The sequence below is a fragment of the Haematobia irritans genome, chromosome 2, assembly GCF_050003625.1.
Source record: "Haematobia irritans isolate KBUSLIRL chromosome 2, ASM5000362v1, whole genome shotgun sequence".
Taxonomy (NCBI): domain Eukaryota; kingdom Metazoa; phylum Arthropoda; class Insecta; order Diptera; family Muscidae; genus Haematobia; species Haematobia irritans.
The window spans coordinates 98,774,760-98,789,458 of NC_134398.1; the positions used below are offsets into that span (position 1 = coordinate 98,774,760).

The 14,699-nt window shown below is 35.1% G+C and overlaps 1 protein-coding gene across 4 annotated transcripts in view; it reads right to left on the reverse strand.

Moving 5' to 3' along the window:
• GramD1B (GRAM domain containing 1B) overlaps positions 1-14,699 on the reverse strand; it is a 340,270-nt gene that overhangs the window by 270,327 nt on the left and 55,244 nt on the right. The window lies entirely within an intron of this gene.

The following is a 14,699-nucleotide window of genomic DNA, read 5'->3' on the forward strand; positions in this document are numbered from 1 at the left end:
AAAACATGATTGGAGACATTCTGTCTGCTGCGTTCGAAATGTGTGCACCAACATTTCGAATACAATAACAAGTCAAACAAAAGGGTTAAAAAAAAATAAAGTGTACAACAACAATTGGCCATGCGGTAAAGGAATGCATTTGGAATTACTTGCGTTCGTGTTTTGCGGTATTGTAAACATGGAACACAATCTACATTTATTTGGAGGTAAGCAATTGTGAAATGTAAATACAGTTTTCCATTGAAGCCTGTGTACATTAAACGGACTGAAATAATATATTTTTATTCATTTCTTTTAGTGAGCAATTTTATTTCGTGAAATTGACCAATCAATCCCATATATTTGCAATCAATAGGTGGTAATTATTAAGTTAGAACAAAACACACAAATGACAAGAACAAAATTCTTTTAGTTATCTATTGCATAATTGACAAAAATAAAATATTTAATATGTTTTATAAGAAACGCATATTTTCTTCTTCTTCTACTATATAAAAATAAGTGGGGGTTTCCTTCCTGACGCAATAACTCCATAATGCAGGAACCTAGTTCCATGGTTTTGCATTCGTACGGTTTATAGCAAAGAAAATTCAAGAAAAGTTTCAACGGAAGGGCGTAAAAATCTTTTCTTATATACAGCGCCATCTCGGATGCATCTCCGGAAAGCACGAACCGATTGCCACGGTTTTGCATAACCGATTTCCACGGTTTTGTATTCTTTGGAAAGGCCTCGGCCTCCGTGAGGTTTATAGCTCAGAAAATTCAAGAAAAGTTTTAACGAAAAGGCGAAAAAATCTGTTTTTACATACAGCACCATCTTTGATGCAACTCCAGAACGCACGAACTGATTTCCACGGTTTTCCATTCTGTGAGGTTTGTAGATATAGAAAATTCAACAGAAAAACGGAAAAATCTTTTCTTTTACATACAGCGCACATTAAAAAAAGTATAACTTGAATTCATCGCAGTTGCTTTTTATTTTTAATTTTTTTTTAATTTTATTGTTTAACATGAATTGTCATACAATAAAAAAATTTTATATTGCGAAAAAATCTGTTCAGTCCATTGTGATACCACATTGGTAAACTTCTCTCTTATCACTGAGTGCTGCCCGATTCCATGTTAAGCTCAATGACAAGTGACCTCCTTTTTATAGCCGAGTCCGAACGGCGTCCCACATTGCAGTGAAACCACTTAGAGAAACTTTGAAACCCTCAGAAATGTCACCAGCATTACTGAGGTGGGATAATCCACCGCTGAAAAACTTTTTGGTGTTCGGTCGAAGCAGGAATCGAACCCACGACCTTGTGTATGCAAGGCGGGCATGCTAACCATTGCACCACGGTGGCTCCGAAAGATTTAAGAAGTTGCAAAAGTGATGTGACAAATATTCGTGTTACAAACCGGCATTGTGTACACTGTGAAATTGTGAAAAACATATTAAAAATTACTTATTAGTTTCCTAACATTTCAATTGAAAATCATCAAATCAATTACGTGTATTGTGTAAATTTTTAGTATGCAAAAGTGATGTGACAAACCGGCATTGTGTACACTGTGAAAAAAGTATTAAAAAATAACTTAATCTTTTCCTAACATTTCAATTGGAAATCATCAAATTACGTGTATTGTGCAAATTTTTAGTGAATTTAAACAGCAGACATTTGAACTGTGGATCGTGCATTTGAAGTTAACTTCACCACTCTGTCCATAGATCAACATGCCTTTGGGGCCACGTGCGAACATCGGCCGCCACACAAGACATACAAGCCAGCAACAAGTGCACAGAAAAAAAGTGTCTTGTAAATTTAAGGACCATCTTAACTTTCGCATAGTTCAACAAATTTGCTGTAATATAGTTCATTTTTCGTAACCACAGCGAAAATTAACTTAGCTAAAGGAAAACTTATAAAAATTCACTAAATGTGTTTTAGTTCACTAACTACGAAATGGGAAGGATTTTTCCTTAAATAAATTTCGAACACAGTAGTTAATGCATCGTTGATTCTATTATAATAATACATGGGCAATATAAAAATCTTACTACGAAATGTGGACAATTTACTAAGAAAAAATTTTGGATTGACAAAAAAAAATTTGGTAGTAAAAATTAACTTAACGACATTACCGATTCGTATGATGACTACCTACAGATTATTTCCCTTTTTATTATATTTTGGAGTGTTTTTCCTCACATTGAAAATTTTAGATAAAGTAGAATAAAAAGTAGTTAATATAATCCTTGCCGGGTGTATATAAGTTTTTATAGATTCCTCATAAATTTGGTATATATTTTACCTTAACTTATAGATAGAATTCCAACTAATCAATAAACGTGGTACTGGAAAATGAAGTGAGAAGAGAGTAATGAAATCATTGCATCATGTGAGGAAGTTTTTAGAGACATTTTGTGTATATCTCGTATGATTGTTTGTGTTTGTTATTGAGTCATTTAACAGGTTGGCTGATAAGTCCCCGTTCTAACAAGGAAAAACACATTTTTTTGTCAAAATTCGTTTTTATTATTCAACATAGTTCCCTTCAAGAGCGATACAACGATTATAACGACCTTCCAATTTTTGGATACCATTTTGGTAGTACTCCTTCGGTTTTGACTCAAAATTTACCTCAGCTTCGGCGATCACCTCTTCATTGCAGCCAAATTTTTTCCCTGCGAGCATCCTTTTGAGGTCTGAGAACAAGAAAAAGTCGCTGGGGGCCAGATATGGAGAATACGGTGGGTGGGGAAGCAATTCGAAGCCCAATTCATGAATTTTTGCCATCGTACTCAATGACTTGTGGCACGGTGAGTTGTCTTGGTGGAACAACACTTTTTTTCTTCTTCATATGGGACCGTTTTGCAGCGATTTCGACCTTCAAACGCTCCAATAACGACATATAATAGTCACTGTTGATGCTTTTTCCCTTCTCAAGATAATCGATAAAAAATATTCCATGCGGACTTTTGAGTCTTTCCACGCTTCGGAGACGGTTCACCGGTCGCTGTCCACTCAGCCGACTGTCGATGGGACTCAGGAGTGTAGTGATGAAGCCATGTTTCATCCATTGTCACATATCGACGGAAAAACTCGGGTGTATTACGAGTTAACAGCTGCAAACACCGCTCAAAATCATCAACACGTTGTTGTTTTTGGTCAAATGTTAGCTCGCGCGGCACCCATTTTGCACAGAGCTTCCGCATATCCAAATATTGATGAATGATATGACCAACACGTCCCTTTGATATCTTTAAGGCCTCTGCTATCTCGATCAATTTCATTTTACGGTCATTCAAAATCATTTTGTGGATTTTTTTATGTTTTCGTCGGTAACCACCTCTTTCGGGCGTCCACTGCGTTCACCGCCCTCCGTGCTCATTTCACCACGCTTGAATTTTGCATACCAATCAATTATTGTTGATTTCCCTGGGGCAGAGTCCGGAAACTTATTATCAAGCCAAGTTTTTGCTTCCACCGTATTTTTCCCTTCAGAAAACAGTATTTTATCAAAACACGAAATTCCTTTTTTCCATTTTTTCACAATAACAAAAGTTGCTTCACAAAAGACGCTCTATCTCACAAACTAATAGACTTACAGACGTCAAATTTTGGCACGAATCATTTGAAGTTTGGTACTACATAAAAATAACATACATTTAATACTAGCGACCCCATCTATGTGTCAGACCGGGGACTTATCAGCCAACCTGTTATGCTGTTGTTGGTTGTTTTGATTCTAGAGACAATGGAATGTTCCTTGTGTTTGTTTGTTTGTTTAAAATTTATTGGTCTTGTATTTACAGTACAAGATTTATATAATTCAAAATACAAATCCTAATTATATTATAATTAATTAATCAATTATTAATACATTAGACATAGGTTTACAAAATTATATGAATAAAACAAGTAGTGAAAACCAAAGTGATTAAATAAACAAATTTGAATTTATAATTGAAATTTAAAAAAAAAATAAATAAATAAATAAAATTTGATTATAAACAAATTTAATATTTAGAAATAAAACAAATGGAAAATTTAAAGAAGTTATGTTATGTTCTGTTATAATGTGCGGTAGAAATCAAAAAGTCAGCTCTTAAAATTCTCTGCGTTGCTTATTATTTGTAAATCATGGGGAAGAGCATTCCAGAGTCGCACAGAATTAATAAAGAAGTGCCACTGAGAAACCAGTAGAGCGTGTCGCATCGGTACCAATCTATTCCCTCGATGAGATCTTACAAATCTCAAGTCTCTCATAAAGATATGGTGGTTGTCGCGTATATATAATCCTCTGTAGGAACAATATAGTACGGCAAGATAAAAATTTGTCGAATGGCATACCATATAAACGATTAAGATATGGAGAAACGTGTTGAAACCGACGAAGATTATAGACATATCTGATAATGTTATTGTAAACAATATCTAATTTCCGCTTGCTCTCAGCATGGCAAAGAGTTCGCAACCATATAGCAAACTTGGTATTAGAACACTCTTCGCTAAGAGTGTACGTATACTAAGAGGAGTAAGATGTTGTGTATACCACAGAGTCCTTAATTTGCTATATGTTTGCCCTATCACCGTATTAATATGATTCGTCCAGGTCAACGAATTATTCAAAATAATCCCAAGGCTCTTCGCAGAATCCACAATACCAATTTTCTGCCCGTTGAGTACAACATCAGAGCATAGTCGAATGTTAGAACCACGTCTGCGTAAGAGTAAGCATTTCGTTTTCGTCGGATTCAGAAATAGACCATTCGCCGTCGCCCAACCCTGGATGATGGACAATTTATTATTGAGACTCTCCAAATTCTCCTTAAGTGTCCCCAAATCACTACTTAGGTAAATTTGTATATCGTCTGCATACATGTGGATATTACGTTCAGGTAGAAAACGAGGAAGATCATTTATGTATAAAGTAAACAGCAATGGACCAAGAACGGATCCTTGTGGCACTCCCTTACAGCAACGAAGTACATTGGAGATACTTGCACCACTATGAACAGACTGTGTCCGACCATTTAGATACGAGAGCAATAGACGGACCGAACTAGAAGAAAAGGCATACATATTCCCTAGTTTGTAGCACAAAAGTGAGTGATCAACCGTATCAAACGCCTTTGAATGATCCAACAGTACCAAAAAACTAAGTTTCCCATCGTCTAGTTCTCTTCTCGAATCCTCACAAATGTCACTTAAAGCAGTGATGCAACCATGGCCTGGACGAAACTCCGATTGTCTCTTCGAAATCAAGGAAAAATCAGAAAAATACCTTAACATCTGTTTGTACATCACCTTCTCAAAGACCTTCGCAAGAAAAGGTAAAATCGCGATAGGTCGATATTCCGTGCCCGTTTTGGGAAGTGGAATTATCTTTGCATGCTTCCATGCACTAGGAAATTCAGATGTTGTCAGTAAGATGTTGTCACAAAAAATTATCACCGAAATTCTTTCAATTAAACACTTAATTGAATTTAGACACGGATTCAATTAATATGTTAATTGATTCAATTAACTATTTAATCAAATCCGAGTAAAATCCAATTAAAATAATGATTGATATTTGTTTCGTTTCCAATTAAAATATAAATTGATTCAATCAATTTGTTAATTCGGAAATAATTTTCAATTTAAAACGTGATTGAAAAATTTTCCATTCCCAATTAAACATGTGATTGATTCAATCATCGTTGTGATTGAAATTGAATAGTTTTGAACGATGGAGAGAAAGAGTAAAAAGAGAACAAGAGAATGTGTATTTTTTTCAACAACACGTGATGGAGAGATAAGTCTGTGGAAGTAACTCGTAACGAACGGTTGGGTTTTTTGTTTTTCGCGTAAAGTAAAAAACATGATTGGAGACATTCTGTCTGCTGCGTTCGAAATGTGTGCACCAACATTTCGAATACAATAACAAGTCAAACAAAAGGGTTAAAAAAAAAATAAAGTGTACAACAACAATTGGCCATGCGGTAAAGGAATGCATTTGGAATTACTTGCGTTCGTGTTTTGCGGTATTGTAAACATGGAACACAATCTACATTTATTTGGAGGTAAGCAATTGTGAAATGTAAATACAGTTTTCCATTGAAGCCTGTGTACATTAAACGGACTGAAATAATATATTTTTATTCATTTCTTTTAGTGAGCAATTTTATTTCGTGAAATTGACCAATCAATCCCATATATTTGCAATCAATAGGTGGTAATTATTAAGTTAGAACAAAACACACAAATGACAAGAACAAAATTCTTTTAGTTATCTATTGCATAATTGACAAAAATAAAATATTTAATATGTTTTATAAGAAACGCATATTTTCTTTTTCTTCTACTATATAAAAATAAGTGGGGGTTTCCTTCCTGACGCAATAACTCCATAATGCAGGAACCTAGTTCCATGGTTTTGCATTCGTACGGTTTATAGCAAAGAAAATTCAAGAAAAGTTTCAACGGAAGGGCGTAAAAATCTTTTCTTATATACAGCGCCATCTCGGATGCATCTCCGGAAAGCACGAACCGATTGCCACGGTTTTGCATAACCGATTTCCACGGTTTTGTATTCTTTGGAAAGGCCTCGGCCTCCGTGAGGTTTATAGCTCAGAAAATTCAAGAAAAGTTTTAACGAAAAGGCGAAAAAATCTGTTTTTACATACAGCACCATCTTTGATGCAACTCCAGAACGCACGAACTGATTTCCACGGTTTTCCATTCTGTGAGGTTTGTAGATATAGAAAATTCAACAGAAAAACGGAAAAATCTTTTCTTTTACATACAGCGCACATTAAAAAAAGTATAACTTGAATTCATCGCAGTTACTTTTTATTTTTAATTTTTTTTTAATTTTATTGTTTAACATGAATTGTCATACAATAAAAAAATTTTATATTGCGAAAAAATCTGTTCAGTCCATTGTGATACCACATTGGTAAACTTCTCTCTTATCACTGAGTGCTGCCCGATTCCATGTTAAGCTCAATGACAAGTGACCTCCTTTTTATAGCCGAGTCCGAACGGCGTCCCACATTGCAGTGAAACCACTTAGAGAAACTTTGAAACCCTCAGAAATGTCACCAGCATTACTGAGGTGGGATAATCCACCGCTGAAAAACTTTTTGGTGTTCGGTCGAAGCAGGAATCGAACCCACGACCTTGTGTATGCAAGGCGGGCATGCTAACCATTGCACCACGGTGGCTCCGAAAGATTTAAGAAGTTGCAAAAGTGATGTGACAAATATTCGTGTTACAAACCGGCATTGTGTACACTGTGAAATTGTGAAAAACATATTAAAAATTACTTATTAGTTTCCTAACATTTCAATTGAAAATCATCAAATCAATTACGTGTATTGTGTAAATTTTTAGTATGCAAAAGTGATGTGACAAACCGGCATTGTGTACACTGTGAAAAAAGTATTAAAAAATAACTTAATCTTTTCCTAACATTTCAATTGGAAATCATCAAATTACGTGTATTGTGCAAATTTTTAGTGAATTTAAACAGCAGACATTTGAACTGTGGATCGTGCATTTGAAGTTAACTTCACCACTCTGTCCATAGATCAACATGCCTTTGGGGCCACGTGCGAACATCGGCCGCCACACAAGACATACAAGCCAGCAACAAGTGCACAGAAAAAAAGTGTCTTGTAAATTTAAGGACCATCTTAACTTTCGCATAGTTCAACAAATTTGCTGTAATATAGTTCATTTTTCGTAACCACAGCGAAAATTAACTTAGCTAAAGGAAAACTTATAAAAATTCACTAAATGTGTTTTAGTTCACTAACTACGAAATGGGAAGGATTTTTCCTTAAATAAATTTCGAACACAGTAGTTAATGCATCGTTGATTCTATTATAATAATACATGGGCAATATAAAAATCTTACTACGAAATGTGGACAATTTACTAAGAAAAAATTTTGGATTGACAAAAAAAAATTTGGTAGTAAAAATTAACTTAACGACATTACCGATTCGTATGATGACTACCTACAGATTATTTCCCTTTTTATTATATTTTGGAGTGTTTTTCCTCACATTGAAAATTTTAGATAAAGTAGAATAAAAAGTAGTTAATATAATCCTTGCCGGGTGTATATAAGTTTTTATAGATTCCTCATAAATTTGGTATATATTTTACCTTAACTTATAGATAGAATTCCAACTAATCAATAAACGTGGTACTGGAAAATGAAGTGAGAAGAGAGTAATGAAATCATTGCATCATGTGAGGAAGTTTTTAGAGACATTTTGTGTATATCTCGTATGATTGTTTGTGTTTGTTATTGAGTCATTTAACAGGTTGGCTGATAAGTCCCCGTTCTAACAAGGAAAAACACATTTTTTTGTCAAAATTCGTTTTTATTATTCAACATAGTTCCCTTCAAGAGCGATACAACGATTATAACGACCTTCCAATTTTTGGATACCATTTTGGTAGTACTCCTTCGGTTTTGACTCAAAATTTACCTCAGCTTCGGCGATCACCTCTTCATTGCAGCCAAATTTTTTCCCTGCGAGCATCCTTTTGAGGTCTGAGAACAAGAAAAAGTCGCTGGGGGCCAGATATGGAGAATACGGTGGGTGGGGAAGCAATTCGAAGCCCAATTCATGAATTTTTGCCATCGTACTCAATGACTTGTGGCACGGTGAGTTGTCTTGGTGGAACAACACTTTTTTTCTTCTTCATATGGGACCGTTTTGCAGCGATTTCGACCTTCAAACGCTCCAATAACGACATATAATAGTCACTGTTGATGCTTTTTCCCTTCTCAAGATAATCGATAAAAAATATTCCATGCGGACTTTTGAGTCTTTCCACGCTTCGGAGACGGTTCACCGGTCGCTGTCCACTCAGCCGACTGTCGATGGGACTCAGGAGTGTAGTGATGAAGCCATGTTTCATCCATTGTCACATATCGACGGAAAAACTCGGGTGTATTACGAGTTAACAGCTGCAAACACCGCTCAAAATCATCAACACGTTGTTGTTTTTGGTCAAATGTTAGCTCGCGCGGCACCCATTTTGCACAGAGCTTCCGCATATCCAAATATTGATGAATGATATGACCAACACGTCCCTTTGATATCTTTAAGGCCTCTGCTATCTCGATCAATTTCATTTTACGGTCATTCAAAATCATTTTGTGGATTTTTTTATGTTTTCGTCGGTAACCACCTCTTTCGGGCGTCCACTGCGTTCACCGCCCTCCGTGCTCATTTCACCACGCTTGAATTTTGCATACCAATCAATTATTGTTGATTTCCCTGGGGCAGAGTCCGGAAACTTATTATCAAGCCAAGTTTTTGCTTCCACCGTATTTTTCCCTTCAGAAAACAGTATTTTATCAAAACACGAAATTCCTTTTTTCCATTTTTTCACAATAACAAAAGTTGCTTCACAAAAGACGCTCTATCTCACAAACTAATAGACTTACAGACGTCAAATTTTGGCACGAATCATTTGAAGTTTGGTACTACATAAAAATAACATACATTTAATACTAGCGACCCCATCTATGTGTCAGACCGGGGACTTATCAGCCAACCTGTTATGCTGTTGTTGGTTGTTTTGATTCTAGAGACAATGGAATGTTCCTTGTGTTTGTTTGTTTGTTTAAAATTTATTGGTCTTGTATTTACAGTACAAGATTTATATAATTCAAAATACAAATCCTAATTATATTATAATTAATTAATCAATTATTAATACATTAGACATAGGTTTACAAAATTATATGAATAAAACAAGTAGTGAAAACCAAAGTGATTAAATAAACAAATTTGAATTTATAATTGAAATTTAAAAAAAAAAAATAAATAAATAAATAAAATTTGATTATAAACAAATTTAATATTTAGAAATAAAACAAATGGAAAATTTAAAGAAGTTATGTTATGTTCTGTTATAATGTGCGGTAGAAATCAAAAAGTCAGCTCTTAAAATTCTCTGCGTTGCTTATTATTTGTAAATCATGGGGAAGAGCATTCCAGAGTCGCACAGAATTAATAAAGAAGTGCCACTGAGAAACCAGTAGAGAGTGTCGCATCGGTACCAATCTATTCCCTCGATGAGATCTTACAAATCTCAAGTCTCTCATAAAGATATGGTGGTTGTCGCGTATATATAATCCTCTGTAGGAACAATATAGTACGGCAAGATAAAAATTTGTCGAATGGCATACCATATAAACGATTAAGATATGGAGAAACGTGTTGAAACCGACGAAGATTATAGACATATCTGATAATGTTATTGTAAACAATATCTAATTTCCGCTTGCTCTCAGCATGGCATCTGGCAAAGAGTTCGCAACCATATAGCAAACTTGGTATTAGAACACTCTTCGCTAAGAGTGTACGTATACTAAGAGGAGTAAGATGTTGTGTATACCACAGAGTCCTTAATTTGCTATATGTTTGCCCTATCACCGTATTAATATGATTCGTCCAGGTCAACGAATTATTCGAAATAATCCCAAGGCTCTTCGCAGAATCCACAATACCAATTTTCTGCCCGTTGAGTACAACATCAGAGCATAGTCGAATGTTAGAACCACGTCTGCGTAAGAGTAAGCATTTCGTTTTCGTCGGATTCAGAAATAGACCATTCGCCGTCGCCCAACCCTGGATGATGGACAATTTATTATTGAGACTCTCCAAATTCTCCTTAAGTGTCCCCAAATCACTACTTAGGTAAATTTGTATATCGTCTGCATACATGTGGATATTACGTTCAGGTAGAAAACGAGGAAGATCATTTATGTATAAAGTAAACAGCAATGGACCAAGAACGGATCCTTGTGGCACTCCCTTACAGCAACGAAGTACATTGGAGATACTTGCACCACTATGAACAGACTGTGTCCGACCATTTAGATACGAGAGCAATAGACGGACCGAACTAGAAGAAAAGGCATAAATATTCCCTAGTTTGTAGCACAAAAGTGAGTGATCAACCGTATCAAACGCCTTTGAATGATCCAACAGTACCAAAAAACTAAGTTTCCCATCGTCTAGTTCTCTTCTCGAATCCTCACAAATGTCACTTAAAGCAGTGATGCAACCATGGCCTGGACGAAACTCCGATTGTCTCTTCGAAATCAAGGAAAAATCAGAAAAATACCTTAACATCTGTTTGTACATCACCTTCTCAAAGACCTTCGAAAGAAAAGGTAAAATCGCGATAGGTCGATATTCCGTGCCCGTTTTGGGAAGTGGAATTATCTTTGCATGCTTCCATGCACTAGGAAATTCAGATGTTGTCAGTATCGTATTAAAAATATGCGTAACATACGGAACAATGCATGGCAGAAGTATTCTAAGTAGCCTGGGATCCATACAATCAGCTCCAATAGAATTCGACTTCACTTCTGAAAAAGCCAGAACATCTATGTCCCGTATCACTTTCCATGTCGCCTTCGTCTCAATAGCAGAACTAAACCGATTTGCAAAATAATCAACCGCAGCTGATCTAATCTTAGAGTTCGCGTTACTTCTAGCGGCCCGAAATCCCTCTTTCAAAGCAGAGGTCTTGAATCGTCTCCACCTAGGTTAGGTTAGGTTATATCGTCAAGGGCAAGCCTTTGGAGTCAAACTCCTCGTTCGGACAGGTACACAACTGTCGTAGAGATACTTGATATTATCACTAAAGAAATTGAGTTGTTCATCCACCGTTAAATAAGTATACATGCATCCCCATTACCTGTTGCAACAGTAGGGACTGATCCAAGCCTCTAAAATCCCTATATGAATACTGTTGACTACCTCGAACAATGTCAAAGTCATAAGTCATGACTATAAGGTCATGTCTTGAAAAACATGAAGCCGATAATTGGTCGTATAGTAATATTTTATCTGTGTCACCGACAAAAAACAGATCGGGCAGTGTGCTACAGGTTGACGTGTGGTGAGTGGGAATCGTAGAATTAACAGGATAAAGACCCAAGGACAACATCTCAGTATGCAAAATTGTATCAGCTAATAAGATCGAATTAAAATCCCCTGTAAATACGATATCACTATAAGCTGTCGTAATCGTAACCAGCTCAACAAAAAAGATCCCAAAAGGTATAGAATTACGTGGACGATAGAGGCAGCCAACAAATACTTTTCCACGTAGTGATTGAATTTCAACGGCAATGAATTCGATTGCACCATCATTCCCATGTCTATAACAAAGCCTCGATACTAAATGTCCATTAACATAAATGGCAACACCACCCCCACGCCTTGGCCTATCGTTTCTAAACATGTTATAACCACTCAAGCGTACGAAATTGTCCGGTATCTTATCAGAGAGCCATGTTTCTGAGATGCAGATCACATCGATGTCCGAGTTCTCAAAAATAAGACGTAACTCGTCTATTTTATTCCTCACACTCTGAGCATTAATGTGTCACATCTTCAAGCCATTTCTCTGTCTTGCTAAAATGTTTACCATATTTCTTGTGGAATCTCTGGAATGACCATGATTATTGCTGGCGGAAAGTGTCATAACCATTTGTAGAAACTTTAAAAGCAACGCAGTGAACAAATAGCACAAAAAAGACATTATATGAATAGTAACTGTAATGTAGAATATAAATAGTAGTTGTGTTTTACGTAAAAAAAGTAATTGTAGTAGTGAATTTAAGTTATACAATAGACAGAAGTATTCCATATTATGAATTGTAGCCGCTAGGAGTATGCATATTATGCTCATGTTGACGAAAATTATCAAGAACTGCAATATCCTTAATACATATAGGTTCATTAGATAGCAATGACTTAACATAAACGATTCCACGAAATGTGTAAGCGGATTGCAAAAATTTTTTTTAGACGAACAGCTTCTTGAAATATTCTATAGTTGGAGTTTGATAAGTTCTCGTTTACATAAAGCAAGCCGTCTCCTCCAAAACCAATGGATCTTAAATTTAAATTACCATGATTTTTTCTATATGCGGCTAATGACTTAAGTAAGAAATTTTTGTCGTACGGTGACATCAATTTAGCTATGATCACAGCATCTGGTGAGTTTCTCTTCTTAGTGTTGTTTCTATTTTGAAGGCGTTGATTTTAGCCTTGGAGTGGGTACATTTATCGCATTGCAGATTGCATTGAACGAATCATGCAAGTTCTCATTATTGGTATAAGGAATTCCATGTACACCCTCAAAAAAAATCGCCTCTCTAACATATGTTCCAAACATATTTTGCAGGAAGCACATATATTATTGGATACTGCCGAAACATTAATATGTTTGTTTTATGTGAACATATAATATGTTTGGAAGCATTTTGAGCCCAAAAATATTATATGCTTGGAAGAATTTTCCCCAAAGAAGATTGTGCTCATTCCCTAACATAATTTTCACTTCCACGAAATTTTTTAGTTCTTGACACCTTTTTCTGTAATACAAATAATGTTGAAGAAATTATTCAATTTTATAATTTTTTTAAATTTTACCTTTCGCCTGGACGGAGAATCGAACCGAGGACCATACAGTTTGTAAGCCAACACACTACCACTGAGCTACGTAGCTGTTATAGTCACCAGTAGACAATTATCGTTATAAGTTACATTTATATAGCATAGTTTGCAGCGCCCACGAGCCCATGCAAACAACATTATTTAACAGAAACAAACATGTGTTGGCAACGTGGAGCAGTGGTTAGCATGTCTGCCGTACATGCAAAGGGTCGTGGGTTCAATCCCTGCTCCGACCAAACACCATTTTTTTTTTAATTTACACATTTATATTTATACTATATTAAATTTTTATAATGAAACTTCGAAATGTGGATTATTAAAGATTTACAGTCAGAAACAGTGCTTGATATAAACGAAATGGACTGAGCTTTTGGCTAAGATATTATTTTTTATTGCAAAAATAACAATTTTGTAATAAAAAACTGGTTTTGGTATAAGAGTTTGAAATTTTGGAAGGAATTCAAAAACTCTAACAAAGGAAGAACGTGGGGTCGAGTATAAACATACATAAATAATTTTATAATATACACAAATTAAATAATAATTAGGCTTAAATTAAATAATATTTAGACTTAAGCATATACAATTTTTGGCCTTATCATAAAGCAGTTTCCGAAACAACATATAAGCGGTTTCACAGAAATTGCACTCTTTTGATTCTCTAGCTTTGTTAATTTGATATCTTTCGTCGACCCTCCCGGTTTTTATCTCTATTTCTTTCTCTATACTCTCTCTCTCTCTGTCGCTCTCTGAATAAAATATCACAACATATATATGTTTACTCGAAATTTGTAAATGTATATATGTTTACATTCACACATATAATTTTTATGAAACATGCATGCCCCAAACATAATATATTCTAACATATTAACATATGTGTTCCAAACATTTAGTGTTAGTTTGAGAACATTACATGTTTGCACTTAAATATATGGTGTTTAAAAATTGTGCCCGAAACACATTTTGTTTATATCGAAACATATGAGAAACATATTTTTCTAACAGTGTAATAATTTGTAAAACTAGTACAACAAGATGATACATCTTATAAATTACAGTACTAGATTCATGTTTTATCAGAAATAATGTGTAAATGTGTTGGTGTAGGAGGAAACATATAAATATTAATATAAATATAAATATGAAAAATTATTTAATATAACAATTTTTTTTTAATTGAATATTTCGATAAGTTAGCAATATTTTATATTGTGAA